Genomic DNA, 17231 nt, shown 5'->3' on the forward strand with positions numbered 1-17231 from the left:
CTTCTCAAATATATCATGTGGTCAATGAGCACCATTGCAAGGTCAGTCTCCACAGTGGTCCCAAGAATGATGGTTCCATCTCTTGCCTTAAGGATGATTCCATTGAGGGCCATATCAATCATCTTGATCTCACCCTCATTGAGATTTCCAGTTTCCTTCCTAGCAAAGAAGGTGTTTGCTAAGGCCTTGTGGAAGTACCTTAGGACTGGGCTTCTTATCTTTGAACTCTTGGTCTTGGAGGATGAGTAAGTGATGTGGTCTCCAATGGTTTCCCAAACAGCAAAGAGCTCTTCTCTTGGTATCATTAAGCTCCTATTACTCCCAACTTCAAAGCCAAAGATATTGGCTATCTTCTTCATTGGAAGCTCATACTTCTTCCCCTTGATAGTAAAGGCAATATGACCAGCTCCCAACTCATCATCCTTCCTTGCATATGTGTGCAGCTTGACTGTGGCTAGAAACTCACAACTTTCTTCCTTGTAACCCTCCATGCAAAGCCCCATGAACTTGGTTAAGTTGCTCTTTTTAAAAAGATACTCCACATCTCTATCAATGGCTAGCTTCTCCATGGTTTCCTTGTGTGGATATCTAGTCCCCAGGAACTCCATTCTCATGACGGCTTCATAAAGTTGCCTCTTTGTCAAACCACAAGATTCTGCTTCTCCATCATCTTCTCCCTCTTCTTCTTCATCTTCTTCTTCACTCTCACTCTCAACCTCCTCTTGTTCAATCTCAACTGCTGGCCTCTTCCCTGTGGTCTTGTTTCTCCTCATGAATTCCATAAGAGTTGGCTCTCTTTCTTCTTCACTTTCAGTCCTCTCAGGATCTTCCTCAGCTGACTGGTTCCTTGAATTTGGCATCTGAATCGACCTACCACTCGGACGAACACTCGGTCGAGTGCATGCTCGAGTGGGTCGTCGAGTGGTTCTTCCAGTTTCTCCTCTCGATTCAAGACTAGCATCACGATGATCCATGTAGCTTTCAGCCGCTTGTTGAGACTTCCTAGTGATCCTTGAAGACATTTTCGAATAGAACTGAGAGGAATAGACTCAAAGCTTAAAGTTAATAGGTTAGTGACCCAAAAACTAAAAGAGCTAAGCTTGAGCAAAAAGATGAACTTTGAGAGAGATTTTAAACTTGAATTTAATTGTTTTGAGCAAATGAGAGAGTGTGAGAGATACATGATCGAATCAAGCTCTATTTAAAGAAACTAAGGGGACAAGGAGACAAGAGTGGAGCGTCCATACCATTCAAAATTTGAAATAAGAATCTTTGACCTGCTTTTTGCTCCTTGACCAAAGTTTGAAAATTCAAAATTTTCTTCTTTTTCTTCCCTCCACTCGATCATTCTAGAGAAATGGGAATCGAGTGGGCCTTAGTTCTTTGCCAACTCGGTCGAGTACCTCTCGTGGGCTGGTCGAGTGGGCCTGCGAGTCTACTTCCCCAAGTCCAAATCACTCCATACCCATCTACACTTTCATTGAAAGGCCTGTCCAACACAAACATAAAAGAAAACACATCAAAACTACAAGGAAAATAAAGCTTATTTACAAAGGATACCTTAGGGACTTCCTCCCTAGTGAGCTTGTTTAGAGTCACTAAGCTTGACTTTGGTTGCCTTTTTAGGCGTTGTTTAGATACCAAGGAGGTGATGAAATCCTCCCTGGCACTTCTTGATCCTTGATCACCTCACCCTTAACACACAAACCATATTTCTTCTTGATTTTGAGCTTTGGTCTTGCTTTCCTCAAAGACCTCTTGTTTAGCTTGACTTGGAGATCCTTAACCATACCAGTCAACTCTTGAACTGACCCCTTAAGCTTTTCCATAGAATCTTCTTGAAGAGAGAGATTGTCCTTTGGAGTTGCCACTTCACTTAAACCTTCATGACCACCTTTTTCCTTGATAGTAAAAGGTTGATCATCAATGGTAGGAAGGTTGGTTGGGTTATAGATGTTAAACTTCATAGCTATACCCTCAACAATGTTCAAGGTCACAAGACCTTCCTTAACATCAATAACAGCTCCGATTGTGGCTAAGAATGGCCTCCCAAGAATAATAGGATCTTCAGGTTCTTTGTCCATCTCCAATACCACAAAATCTGTATGAACTGCTCTTCCTATCTTGACTGGAATATTCTCCAACTTGCCAACCACATCTCTGTTTGAACCATCAGCTAGGCATATATGAAGGTTGGTGGACTTGAAGTCAGTGTGCCCAAGCTTCTGTGCTATAGAATAGGGCATCACACTGATAAATGCTCCCACGTCACATAAGCACTGGTTGTAGTGAAGATAGCTAAGTGTGCAAGGCAGATAGAATGGACCTGGATCCTTAAGCTTAATTGGGATGATAACTCCTACAAGGTCTTCAAGATCCTTCTCATCTTGAGCTTGAGCCTTCTTCTTTGACAAATCAAGCAAAAAATCCTTATAGAGAGGATATGGATCATACTGTTCCAAGGCATGTCCTCTCTCTTCTTCTTAGTAAGCAATGATGATCTCTTGTATGGCCATCACTTCCTCTTGTTTCTCAATCACAACCTCTTCCTTCAAAGCTTTCTCTTCCTCTTGTTGCAAAGCCAACATTTCTTTTTTCTCAATGATTTCCCTTAATTCCTTAAGCTTCTGTGCCTTGAAACGTCCTGGGAATGGTAGAGACGGTTTGTAAGTAGGAGGGATGTACTTAGCAGGCTTGACAGCTTCTGACTCTTCAGCTCGATCGACCACTCGAACACTCACTCGAGCACCTGGTCGAGTGCAATACCGGATTCAGTCTGCTTTGCACAAACTTCACTCTGAGCTTCAAGAAATGACCAATCCTCCCCAACTTGAACTTCACTGTCCTCAGTGATTTCTTCTTCAAATATATGAATGGCTTTGGCAGTAAACTCCCTTGGGTTTTGAACTGCCTTTCCAGGGAGTTGGTTGGGCTTAGGAGCTGAAGTAGAGGTAAGGTTGCTCTCCATAAACTTCACTCTAGAGTTGAGACCTTCAAACATCATGTTCAGATCATTGTACTAGGATGTGAGCCTTTGGTTCAACTCAGCAAACTGTTTGGCTTCCTCGATCTTTCCATTGGTTTGCCCAATCAACAACTGTTGTATCATTGCTCTTAGTTCTTGTTCCTGGCCTTGGTTAGTCTGAAACTCTGGTGGGGGGCACAATTGGGGCTGGAACACTTGTTGCTGCTGCTTGGGAGCATAGTTGTTCTGTTGTTGAGGCAGAGGAGGTGGATAGACTTGGTCTTGAGGGTTGGCTACATTGGTGCTCCTATAAGAGAGGTTGTTCTGCTTGAATCCTCCACCTTGGTTGTAGCCTTTGTATCCTCCTCCTTGGTTCTGCATATAACACAACTCAGCAAACTCCCTATCTCCTTCTTGGACTGGAGCTTCTTCTTCACCAATGAAGTGAATGGTTTTTGATTGGCTTAGGAGAATCTTGTCAAGCTTCTCATTGACCATCTTTAAATCCTGCTTATATATGTCCTCTAGATCTGTGGAGGTGATCCTTATGGTTCTATCATAATCTTCATTATAATTACCATCTGATTGAGTGATGTTCATATATTTTACCCTGTTTTCCCTTAATATATTCACATCTTCTGCATCTTTTGCTATCCATTTTGACCATTATTGCATAGCTTTAGGACTGTTCTTGCATTAGAGTTTAGTTGCATTGCATTTGCATCTTTTCATGCATAAACAGGTGATTTTGGAGCTTAAGGAGCATGGAAGCAATGCTGAGGAGAAGTGAAGCAATCATGAGGAGAAAACAAAGGAGCTAAGGCTGAAGAACCAAGGTCCGGAGTCCAACTCGACTGCCCACTCGACCAGACACTCGACCGTGTGCTGAGAGGGACACGGCCGAGTGGGAGGAGCACAAGAGGAGCCAACTCGACCGAGTGGGAGGAGCACAAGAGGAGCCAACTCGACCGAGTGGGAGGAGCACAAGAGGAGCCAACTCGACCGGTCACTCGACCGAGCACCAGGTCGAGTTGGTCGAGCCGCCTGGCTATTTTGTCTTTTAGCGTTTTTAGGGCTTCCACTACTTTTTCTATATAAGGGCTTGTACCTGCAACCACCAAAAGAGTCCAGCTTTTTAGAGAGTCAAAAAAACCTAGTTTTTACCTTTTTTAGAATTATTCCTTTTGCACTTTTATTTTCTTAGATCTTGTACTTCTTTTAAAAGGAGAAAAAGACTAAATTCTTCAATATTGTTGGTTTCATAACTTTCTTAATATTGAGAATTTGAGTTTGGTTCTTTCTTCAATATTGTAGATCTTTGATTTAGCTTTCTAATGATGCAAGTTTCAGTATTTTCTAGGTTTATGACTTTATTGTTCATCATGTATGCTTGTGAGTAGTTGCTTAGGATCTTGAGGATGGGTTAGGCTGGGTTGTGTTTGAGGTTTGTTTGATTTGGTCAAGCTTGATTGTTGTAGATCTCTTCTAGGCTAGATGTTCTTAATGCTGATCCTATATCTGACAGGGTAGGATCTGATTTCAAGCCTCTTAGCATCACACCAATGTCTAAGGAGCATAGATTAGGCTAGAACTAGAGACTATCATTAGGCTTGCTAAGAGATTAGAAGTCTTGTTTGATTTTTGACATATTGCTTAATGCTTGCTTGTGTAGATTCTTTACTTTGTGAGAATAAGTCTAGAGATGCATGAGTTTGATTGTTTTTTGCCATGAGAGTGGATTAAACATGTCTTAGAAATATATGTCCAGAGATTAGCTCAAGTTGTTTGAGATTTGTTGACCAAGTTAGATGACCTCAATCATAGTCCAGCCCATGAATCCCTCCTCAAGACCTTCCTTGTTTATTGATTTCTTAGCTTAAATCCTGTTGTTTGATCGTTATTTGATTCGTTTTGGTATTGCTCTGTTTTTCTTGTGTTGCTCTGTTTTGCGTATTTGTCCAGCTCGACCCTGCACTCGATCGAGTGCTTGCTCGAGTTCCAACCCAGAACTTGTGTTTATGATTTGTGTTTGTCCTATTTCACTCTAGTTGCATTTCTGTTACATTCATTTAGTATCTTGTTCATTACTTACCTTGCATTAGTTCAATACTTGCATTATCATAGTTTCTATTTCTGTTTTAGCGTCATAATTGTCATAATCATTCTGTTCCATTTGCATTTAGCTCCTAGCTCTTGTAGTTTTATTTTCTGCACTTTACATTTCATAATAGGATTGTTAGTGACAAACATCCTTTACATCTGGCTTGACTTAGACTCATATGCACATCTTGATTGTTCACAAACACTTAGATTGGATTGACACCTCTTATACTACAATTGCATAAGGGGAATTGAAACACCCTGACATCCATTCATTCATAAGTCATCATTCCATACATCATTCACCACAATCACAAAAATAATGTTTTCCATTGAGCAAGATTCTCTACCAACTCCCAGCCTTCTTCCACATTCTTGTTGAGAAAGTTTCCATTGGAGGCTGTATTAAGTAGCATTCTAATCTTGGGTAGAACTCCTCTGTACAAAGTGCTGAGCAAAGACTCATTGCTGAATCCATGGTGGGGACACTGAGTTTGGAATCCTTTAAATCTCTCCCATGCCTCACAAAAACTTTCATTATTTCTCTGTGCAAAACCTGAGATTTCATTCCTCAACCTAGCAGTCCTTGCATTGGAGAAGAACTTGGCCAGAAAAGCTTTCTTGCATGCATCCCATGTGGTTATTGCTCCAGTAGGAAGAGTCTTCTCCCAGAGATGAGCTTTGTCTCCAAGGGAAAATGGGAATAGCCTTAACTTGAAGCCATCTTCACTCACTCCATTGATTTTTGTGAGTCCACATATCCTGTCAAACTCATCAAGGTGATTTAGAGGATCCTCCATTGGCAACCCATGAAATTTGTTGGCTTGTATCATGGAGATCAATCCACTCTTGATTTCATAATTATTATTGGCAATTGCAGGAGGCACAATACCAGCTCTTTGGTTGTGTGTGTTAGGTGCATCCCCAGCACCAATGTTCCTTGCCCTTGGAGTTTGTTGATCTTGTTGCTCCATTAGCACTTGTTGTTCTTGTTCCTGATTGATTCTTGTTCTCTGCTGTCTCAGGTCCCTTGGTGGTCGGTTTATGTGATCAAGGAGTCTCTGAAGATTGTGATGACCCTTGGATCTTGTTTGCATCAACAGACTCGAGTACAGACTCGGACAGGCACTCGGTCGAGCGCAGGCTCGAGTGGATGGTCGAGTCGACTGGGAGGTGAGGTCTATTTGTATCCGGCTTCTGACTCGATCACGGACTCGAGCACACACTCGGTCGAGTGGCGGTTGAGTTGAAGGTCGAGTTGGTACCTGAAACTCAATCACAAACAAGCAGTAGAAGAATCGAGATCAGTAGCGAACAAGGGGATAAAGGAACTTAATCTTAGACTAATATAGACCCTAATTGTCACAAATAAACACTCAAATGGGCAACAACGCCAAATTGAAACTTGTATCTTTCTTGGTGTGTGAAATGGAATGTGAATGAATGATATGATGATGAACAATGGTGAAAGCAAGGTGTTTCAATTCCCCTTATGCAATTGTAGTATAAGAGTGTCAATCCAATCTGAGAGTTTGCAAGCAATCAGGATGTGCATAAATGTCTAAGTCAAGCCAAATGTAAAGGATGTTTGTCACTAACAATCCAATTGATGAAATGTAAAATGCAGAAAGTAAAAACTACTAAATAGATGCTAAATGTAAAGAGAACAGACTAATCAAAGCTATGATGAACCAAGAACAAAAATAGAACTATGATAATGCAAGTAATGAACTAATGCAAGACAAGTAATGAACAGGACACTAAGTGAATGCAGTAGAAATGCAACTAAAATGAAACAGGAAACAAGACAGAACAACTACAAAGCATAAACAATAGTTCTGGGGATGAACTCGAGCAAGCACTCGATCGAGTGTAGATCGAGTTCAGGGTCGAGCTGGACAAATCCGGAAAACAGAGCAATGCAAGAAAAACAGAGCAATACAAAAGCAAATCAAACAACGATCAAACAACATGATTTAAGCTAGGAAATCAATAAACAAGGAAGGTCTTGAGGAGGGATTCATGGGCTGGACTAATGATTGAGGTCATCTAACTTGGCCAAAAAATCTCAAACAACTAGAGCTAATCTCTAGACCATAATTTCTAAGAACATGTTTAATCCACTCTCATGGCAAAAAACAATCAAACTCATATATTTCTAGACTTGTTCTCACAAAGTAAAGAACCTATACAAGCAAGCATTAAGCAATATGTCAAAAATCAAACAAGACTTCTAATCTCATAGCAAGCCTAATGATAGTCTCTAGATCTAGCCTTATCTATGCTCCTTAGACATTGGTGTGATGCTAAGATGCTTGAGATCAGATCCTACCCTCTCGGTTATAGGACCAGCATTAAGAACATCTAGCCTAGAAGAGATCTACAACAATCAAGCTTGACCAAATCAAACAAACCTCAAACACAACCCAGCCTAACCCATCCTCAAGATCCTAAGCAACTACTCACAAGAACACATGATGAACAACAAAGTAATAAACCCAGAAAATACCGAAACTTGCATCACTAGAAAGATAAAGGAAAGATCTACAATATTGAAGAAGGAATCAAACACGAATTCTTAATATCTTGAAAGTTATGGAACCAACAAAATCCAAGAATCTTCTGTTTTTCTCCTTCAAGGAGGTACAAGATCTAAAAATAAAAGAGCAAAAGGAATAATTCCCAAAAGGGTAAAAACTAGGTTTATGACTATCTAAAAAGCTGGACTATTGGTGGCTGCAGGGTACAAGGCCTTTAAATAGAAAAAGTAGTGGAAGCCCTAAAAATGCTAAAAGACAAAACAGCCAGGCGGCTCGGCCAACTCGACCCGGTGCTCGGTCGAGTGACCGGTCGAGTTGGGTTTTCTTGTGCTCCTTCCACTCGGTCGAGTCACTCTCAGTACACGGTCGAGTGTCTGGTCGAGTGGGCAGTTGAGTTGGACTCCGGACCTTGGTTCTCCAGCCTTTACTCCTTTGCTTTCTCCTCATGATTGCTTCACTTCTCCTCAGCATTGCTTCCATGCTCTTTATGCTCCAAAATCACCTGTTTATGCAAGAAAAGATGCAAATGCAATGCAACTACACTCTAATGCAAGAACAATCCTAAAACTATGCAATAATGGTCAAAAATGATAGCAAAAGATGCAAAAGATGTGAATATATTAAGGGAAAACAGGGTAAAATATGTGAACATCAATAGCTCTTAGATCTGGTTCCTGGCTTTGGTTAGTCTGAAACCCTGGTGGGGGACACATTGGAGCCTGGAAACCTTGGTGTTGCTGCTTGGGTACATAATTGTTATGTTGCTGGGGCTGTTTTATCAGCCCACTTTTTATCTCAAACTTTATTATTTGCTACTGCAAGAGGAAACTACTCCTGCCCTTTGTGTGTGGGTGTTTGGAGCATCACCTGCTCCAATCTGTCTTGGTCTCTGCATGGGTGGATCCATGAGCAGTTGGTGTTCTTGTTCCTGAAGGATTCTGGTTCTCTGTTGCCTCAAATCTCTTGGTAAACGGTTGATGTGCTCAATGTATCTCTCAAGGTTCTTGTTTCCTTTCGATCTGGTTTGCATGTACGGAATCGATCACCTACTCGAACTAACACACGGTCGAGCACTGGCTCAAGTGAACCTTGGTTGGTGACTCGATCAACCACTCGTACTGACACTTGGTCGAGCACTGGCTCGAGTTGAAGACCAAACTGACTGAAACTAGAAGACTGACTGCATCCGGCTTGGTGACTCGATCGATCACTCGTACGTGCAGACGGTCGAGTGCAGGGTCGATTTGGTAACTGAAAATCAAAACAACCAGGCAGATGAAGATTCAAATCAGTAATGATCAAGTGTAACAATAGAACTTAATCTTAAACTTGTGTAAACCCTGACTGTTACAAACAACTACTCAAATGGCAACGGCGCCAAATTGAAACATATCTTTTTGTGGGTTTTGGAATATACTTATGAATGTATGAATGATGCAATCAGACAACAGACACAAGCTAAAACCAAAGATATATGATCAGGTGGAATGCAAGAGGTTTCAATTACTCTTATGCAGTTGTAGTATAAGAAATGTCAATCCATAATGAGTATGATGCAAGTAGTCAAGATGTAAACACTTATCTAAGTTAAGCCAAATATGAAAATAGTTTTGATGTAACAGTTTGACGACAGAAATGTAAATGCAGAATGTAAAACTACTAAGATAACAGTTTAAATGCAAGAGAATAGCTGAAACAAAGATATGCAATGAAACAAGAATGAAACTAGAAAGATGCAGGACATAAAGTAAGAACTTGGAAACACACTCGAGCAGGCACTCGATCGTATGCTCGATCGAGTACTGGATCGAGTGGGAAGCTACGAAGAACAGAAACCAAACTTAACAATCAAACAGAGCAGGTTGAAAGTAAATCAAACAGAAAGCGGATAACAGTAATCAAATAGAGAAATCAATAAACACAGAAGGTCCCAGGGATGGATTCATGGGCTGGACTTGAGCTATACTAATCTAAAATGACCAAAAAACCTCAATCAACAGTGAGCTATCTCTAGACAATGATCCTCCAATACTTGTTAATCCATTCTCATGACAATAACAATCAAGCTTAGATACTCCTAGATCCAGTTCTCACTAGCTATTACATATAAAAGCAGGCATAAAGATCCAGATCATCACATGTCAAAAACCATCCTATACAACCAATCTCTTGGGATAGGCACACTAATCTCTAGCATTAGTATTATCCAGAAACTTAAACATTGGTATGATGCTAAGCAACCTAGGATCTGTTCTTACCCTCTCAGATATAAGAACAGCATAGAGCATGCCTAATCTAGAAGAGATATTTAAACAATCAAGCTTGATCAGTCTAAAGTACCATAATTCTCATCCAGCCTAATCCATCCCTAAGATCCTAACACACTACTCAGATGAACAAAACATGATGAACAAAGTCATAAACCCAAAAATCAATGAAACTTGCATGATTAGAAAGATAAGATGAAGATCAACAACTTTGTTCAAAGAAATAAACTTAGATTCTTAATACCCAAAAAGTTACAGAAGCAACAAGGTATGAAAATCTAAAGAAAAAGCTTAAAAATGGCTGATGATGTAAACTTAAAAGCTAAAATCCCAAAAAGGGTAAAAACTAGGTTTTCTGATATTTTTCCTCTGTAAAGTGGCTTGTCAACGGCCATAGAGTACAAAGGGTATATATAGAAAAGTAGGGAAGCCCTAAAATGGCTACAAGACAAAATAGAGAGGCCGATCGGTTGACTCGATCATGTGTTTGGTCGAGTGCATGGTCGAGTGAGGTCTTCTTCTGCTCCTTTCAGTCGGTCGAGTCCCTCTCAGCACACAGTCGAGTGGCTGGTCGAGTGTGGTGGTCGAGTGGACTCCCGGACCTTGATTCTCTTCTGCTCTAGTTCCTTTGTCTGCTTCTTTTGATGGCTTCACTCTCCCTCAGCACTTATCCATGCTCCATTGAGGTCCTAAATCACCTGTTTATGCAATAAACAATGCAATGCAATGCAAATCTACTCTAATGCATAAACAGCTCTAAAACTACTCAATGATGACCTAACAAGCTAGTGAATCATGCAAAATGTGTAAATAAACTACGGTAAAATAAGGTAAAACATGTGAACATCAATTACTTAACGAAATAAGTACACAAAACATTTATAACATTTTTGGTACCAGGCCTAGAGCCAAAATGTGATAATTTTAAACTACAACAACAAAACATCTTGCAAAGGTAATACAATACTACACTGGCTGGTCTAACGTCTCGTGCTCCCCTCTAAGGCTTTTCCCACTAAGGTTACCTGCAAAACAAATTATGGAGTCTTGAGTGCTAATCACTCAGTGAGTTCGGGAACATAACAAGAACAAAAACCCAACCCCAACCCCAGCAAGCAACACACAACATGCAAGCTAACATTCTACAACTACATGCAACACTCAAATGCAACATACAAGCTAAAACAAAGATAAAAAAGCAAGATAATATGCAAGTTAGTCAAGCAACAAGTATACTATCAAAGTATACGCATGCGAAAGCTAACAAATCTTATTCATCTCCATGGGCCCTTCACTCCTTCACTCCATCACTTCATCACTTCATCACTTCTAGATTTAACACAAAAGTCCATGGAGATGAAGAAGAGTTGTTAGCTTCCGCATGCGTATAATAAACGCAAGAAAATGCCTAGATTTAACACAAAAGTCCTAAGCAAAAACAATAAACCCAACGGATCTAAAACGCTTAAGTCTAAAACTTAAGGCAAAACACCCAACAACCCAACCTATCATGTACCATATCACATGCTTCAAGACTCACCTCGGCTTGGCTGAAAAGAGCAAAATCTAATCAGACTTCTAGCTCTACCCGGCAAGGACTGGACGCGAACAGATCCTACGGCGACACACGGCTATGGACGCGAAATGCGACCTTGGCTGACGCTAAATGGACGCAGCTAAGGACTCGCGGGACAAAAAAACTCTACCTGGAAATCTCTCTCACTCTAATTCTCTAACTCTTTTCTATGCTTGGAAGGCAACAAAAATGGCTTCCTAAGAGTTCTATTTATAGTGCAGAGTGTGAGTTTTGGTTTTGCTCTTCCTTCACTCTTTTCTCTTCTTTCTATCCTTTCTCTCATACTTTGCGAAAATGAGAGCGGATGGGCGAGCTTATATAGAGGAGTTGGGCGGTTTCATCGGCCCTTGCATGGCAAGCACATGGTTGCTCACTTTCCTCCCTTGGGCGAACACTTGGTCATTTGCAAGCCACACATTTCTAAAGAATCTTCCTTGTCTCCCATTTTTTCTCCATTCCTTTTTGCATGAGATTTCATTGGCCAGCTCTTAAGAAGACAAAATGATGATGTCTCCCCTTTTTGCATGAAATCTCATTGGTTACTTTTTATGAAAAGTAATGATTATGCCTCCCACTTTCTTGCATGAATTTCATTGTCTGAGCAAGAAAGACAAACGCTCCTTAAATTCTGGAACGCTGTCTGGTCGGCCGGCAGTACCGCGGTGCAGTCGACAGTATGTGATGCGGTATGGTCTCGAACGGTTTTGCGGTACGCTCTCAGACGGTTCTGCGGTATGCTCTCAGACGGATCTGCGGTATGCTCTCAGACGGTTCTGCGGTAAGTGGTACAGTCCACGGTACATGGTCCGTGGTTCAGTACCATCGTTGATTTCACGGCCTTTCTTCTTCTGCTTCGACTGTGTTTCCTTATTCGGCCTCCTTTGTCTTCCCAACTCCCTTTGTCCGAGGAATTTTGACTTTGGATTTTTAGGACGACCATTCTTAGCCACCATATGAGCAAAGGATCCGCTGATTTTAGGACAACCATTCTTAGCCACCGTAGGAGCAATGATATTCGGGAAACTATGAAGATCGATCTGAAACTAGGGGAATACCTCACTATGTAGTTCGTTATTCGGGAAACTATGAAGAAGCCCACAATCGCAGGGCAAACCTTGTGGATAGAAAAATTGGATAAATTACGCGAGGAGGCGTTTGAGGAGGTAACGATCGGAGATTGCCTACAGACAGCTCTAACAAAGGATGGTAAGGAGGGATTCATACACCAGGAATCGCAAGTCTATAAGGAATTGCTTGATACCTGTAGAGCAGTCATCGATCCAGAATTAAGTGAGGATCAGAGGGAACCTGAGGGGGGGGGGGGGGGGAATGATGCCTTAAAAACAAGGCTTAAGCAAGTCAGTTGTCACTTCGTGTGTTATCTCATGCAGCTGCTCAACACCAACCCGCCCGAACACCAGCCCGATCACTAACACGATCACTTCACCGAGCAGGATGATCGAGCACCACTTCGAGTCGCAGGTCCAAACTACTGATGACTGGTCCGAGTCGAAAGCACCTAAAGTAGAACTCAAACCTCTTCCGTCCGGGCTAAGGTACGCTTTCTTGGGACCTAATTCAACCTACCTAGTTATCGTCAATTCTAACTTGCCAGAAAAAGAGCTGAAATTGCTATGCACTTAATTAAAAAATTATAGAAGGGCAATAGGTTACACTCTATACGACATCAAGGGTATATCTCTTGATCTCTGCACCCATAGGATAAATCTTGAGGATGAATCATACTCTAGTAAGGAACCTCAACGTAGGCTAAATCTGAATCTGTAAGAAGTGGTAAAAAAGGAAATTCTGAAGTTGCTCGACGCTGGAGTTATCTATCCTATCTCTGATAGTACTTGGGTGTCTTCGGTGCACTGCGTTCCGAAGAAAGGTGGAATCACTGTTCTAATAAACGAGAAAGGTGAGCTAATTCCCACAAGGACAATAACTAGGCATCGAATGTGTATTGACTATAGGAAGCTTAATGAGGCCTCTAGGAAAGATCACTTTCCTCTACCTTTCAACGACCAGATGTTGGAAAGGCTCGCTAACCACCCCTACTACTGTTTCCTTGATGGGTATAGTTGATATGATCCTCCCAAAGAATCAGCACCTTCGAGTTGGTTGATAGAGACACCTTGATTCTAAAGACGATGAAGCCTCAAGAATAAGGATGGTGGAACGAATGGTCGCACAAGAGTTGCGGAAAGCCTCTTGATATACTGGTTTGATCTTTCAGCCTCTCACCAAAAAGATCGGATATCTCTTCCTCGCACCAAGGAGATCGGGGTTTTGACTATTGGAATCACACCAAGTAGTTGATTTTGATTGTTGGAATCACACCAAGCAATCGGTTTTGTTCACAAAGAACAGAAGAGAATCACTCTCAAAGAAAAAAAAAAGTTTTGATAAAAAGTTGGATTCATTATTTCTTTGCTCTTACATGAGTTGATATAGGATAAGAAAACTTGGTAACAAAGCCAATTATTATTCTTGAAATTAAAAATAATAAAGATAGATAGTTGAATGAAGATTCAAATCTTGGTGTTTCCATTCCCAAGGAGACTCTTGGTGCATGTATCTCTATTTTCGTCACTCCCCTTTGGCTACAAAATAAAGTGATTATTTTGGGCCTTCTTGGACTTGAATTAGGTTCAAAGTGGTCTGGACTTGATAGATAACATCCCAAATAGATTTCCCATGCTCTCTTTGGCCAAAAGCTCTTGAATAAGCACATTAAGTACATTCCTTGGTCTTTTATCTCTTTGGCTCCTGGATCTAATTTGCTGATGAGAAACAACATGGGCTGTATCTTTTCTTCATCTTGGACTTAGTAGAAACAACTCCTGGTTGCCACACATAATTCTGGAAGGTCCTAAACCAATTGGATCTAAAACTCTTTAAGTGAACAGCTAGATTAACCTCCTTTGGCAAATGGAATGTATCCCAAATGGTAGTTTTGCTGGAAGAATTGATCTTCAACTTTGTTAGTATTGAACAAGACTCAAGGATCTTCTTGGATGGTCTCATGATCATATCATACCACTCCTCTTGAAAAAGTTTCGTCCTCGAAACTGTACGACCATGGGTTGGAGAGTGGTTAAGTGATTTTGGTGGCTTCTCTTTGAGGGAATCTAAGACTCCATATTGTTGACGATGAGGCAAAAGTGCACTGCTTTTAGTGAGACCTTTCTTGGTTCATTGGAAATTCAAAACTTGCTCTATCTTGCTTGACCATAAATGGAACATTGGCTATTCTCTACTTGGTTCCATAACCCTTTCTAGTACACTCTTTACTCCGTTTTCCGGTTTGAAAAATGTGGAATCTCCAAAATAAAAGTCCATTGCTTCCACCATTTTGAAATCCAGGGTATATACAGCAAGTGTAGAAAATATTGGATACCTCTTTGTTGGTGCATTAGCTGGATTATCCATACTGCCAAGGTTGTTGATTATCATGCCTTCCTTCGCGGCTTCCTCAGTATGATCTATGATAACCTCTTTGTGCTCTGGTTCCTCGGCTTTCGTTTGGTCACTTGGTGAATTTGTTACTGCTAACAGATTATTCTGAACTAGCAACTCCTTATGCTCCTTTGGTGATGGTAACGAAACAAAAGTAGCTTCCTCTTCCTTAGAAACAAGAGACATCCTTTCTCGTTGGTAACTTGGCGTGACAATAGACGCTCCATAAGTTGGTCTAGAAGTACTTCTTCGAATATGACTTGAACCATGATGGTGATGGTTGGGAACAAATCGTTTCCTCAAAATAGACTTCAACTTTGCCCAACTCTCAATAGGGTGTTCTCCATTTCTTCTCCTGCTTATCACCAACTGATCCCACCAAGTAATAGCATAATCACAAAATCCAGTGGTTGCAACTCGTACCTTCTTCATCTCGCAATATTTTTGACAATTAAAAACTGACTCAATCTTTTTCTCCCACTCTAGGTATGCATCTGGGTCATTCCTACCTTGGAAGGTAGGAATCTTCAACTTATTACCTCCAATGTTGTCATCAATTTGATCCATGCCTTCTTTATGGTGTGGACTCCAATGGCTTCTTCTTGATGATTGAGTATTGTAATAATCATCACCATTTGCTACTGTAGGTTGATCTCTTTCTCTTCCACGATGCAACATTTGTGGTTGTCTCTGTTGTGCCTCCGCTTGAACATCATCCAACCTCTTGTACATTGCACTCATCTCAACCCTCATCAACCGTCGCATCTCTCCCATAAGTGCTTGAACTTGTTGATCATTAGACATTTTTTTTTTTGATAAGAACGCGTTCTTCTCTATTTTTTTTTTATTAGAACGGGTTCTTTTTTCTTTTTGATTAGAACAGTTTTTTGTTTTTTGTAAGAATAGAACCCTTTTTCTTTTTTTTTTAACTAAATAAAATAAAATAGAAATAAGAAACTTGAGTTTATATAGGATAAGAAAACTTGGTAACAAAGCCAAGTATTATTCTTGAAACTAAACATAATAAAGATAGATAGTTGAATGAAGATTCAAATCTTGGTGTTTCCATTCTCAAGGAGACTCTTGGTGCATGTATCTCTATTTTCGTCATTCTCCTTTGACTACAAAATAAAGTGATTATTTTGGGCTTTCTTGGACTTGAATTAGGTTCAAAGTGGTATGGACTTGATACATAACATCCCACATAGATTTCTCATGCTCTCTTTGGCCAAAAGCTCTTGAATAAACCCATTAAGTACATTCCTTGGTATTTTATCTCTTTGGCTCTTTGATCTAATTTGCTGATGAGAAACAACATGGGCTGTATCTAGGGATGTCAAACGGGCATGCCCGCGCCCAAACAGGCTGACCGTGACGGTCCCTTTTTTTTAGTGATCCACCGCAGACGTGTCCGCCACGGGCATCGGGCGACGTATCAATGTCCATTCCCGCTCCGCTTAGTTTTGCGGACACACGGGCATGCCCGCAGGCATCTCTTCTTCTCCTCCACCAAGCTTCGTACGGTCCGTACCTATGTCGTGAACAACAAATATGCACTATTTAACAACTATGCATTTGAATAATGTGATGTCCCAGAAATTGAGACTCCCTCTACGGATTAACATCAACATAGCAAAACAAGTAAAGAAAGAAAAAAAATTACTGATAATGACAAGATTGAGCTTGGCACACTGCAAGCAAACGGAAACCTGTGAGATAGAGAATCATCAAGTTCACAAATTTACAAATCTCAAAGTTGTGAAGAAGCTTTAGAGGAGACCAAACACATAAGTTACCCCAAAGTTTCAAAGCTCAATTCTTAAACTGAGGATACATGGATTCATAATTCTCACCAAGTTCACAAACTTACAATAACGATGTAACAAAAAAAGAGTTTCTACCATTTATGGAATTGGAACAGCAAATCCCAGATAAACGATGAAGAAAGCTCTTAATTTTGAAGCTGATTCAATTGAAGTTTTAAGCCAAAAAGATTCAAAACTGTACCGAGATTGATATGCCGTGAACAATCATTATGCCGATACCATTCAAGTTTAACAGAAGCAGAGACAGAGCTCTCGTCACCACCGCTTGTGAACTGACATGGATCTCCCCTGTTCTCCGTGAATTTCCCCCTCTCTCAAAAGCTAGCCGAGAACTCTTAAAGAGGAAGGAGGTTAGAGACTAGGACTCAAGCTTGGATTCTTCGCAAAGAACGAGTCTCATTAGCATCTGATCGAGCATCCTCCAGTTCACCGTCCGATTTGGAGAATAACGAAGATGAAGATGAAGAACCTTCCATCGCTCTTCGGGTTGCCCGC

At 40.8% G+C, this 17231-nt stretch overlaps 1 non-coding gene and 1 pseudogene across 1 annotated transcript; one reads left to right on the forward strand and one right to left on the reverse strand.

Annotated features, from left to right (window-relative positions):
- Nucleotides 1-17231, reverse strand: part of LOC104763210 (ribosome biogenesis protein BOP1 homolog) — a 45913-nt pseudogene that overhangs the window by 18637 nt on the left and 10045 nt on the right.
- LOC147922757 (small nucleolar RNA R71) lies at nucleotides 5537-5643 on the forward strand. The gene has a single exon (XR_015589871.1). It is a non-coding gene; the product is annotated as a small nucleolar RNA R71 (small nucleolar RNA).

Source organism: Camelina sativa, chromosome 18, assembly GCF_030686135.1.
Source record: "Camelina sativa cultivar CO46 ecotype springtype chromosome 18, ASM3068613v1".
Lineage (NCBI taxonomy): Eukaryota > Viridiplantae > Streptophyta > Magnoliopsida > Brassicales > Brassicaceae > Camelina > Camelina sativa.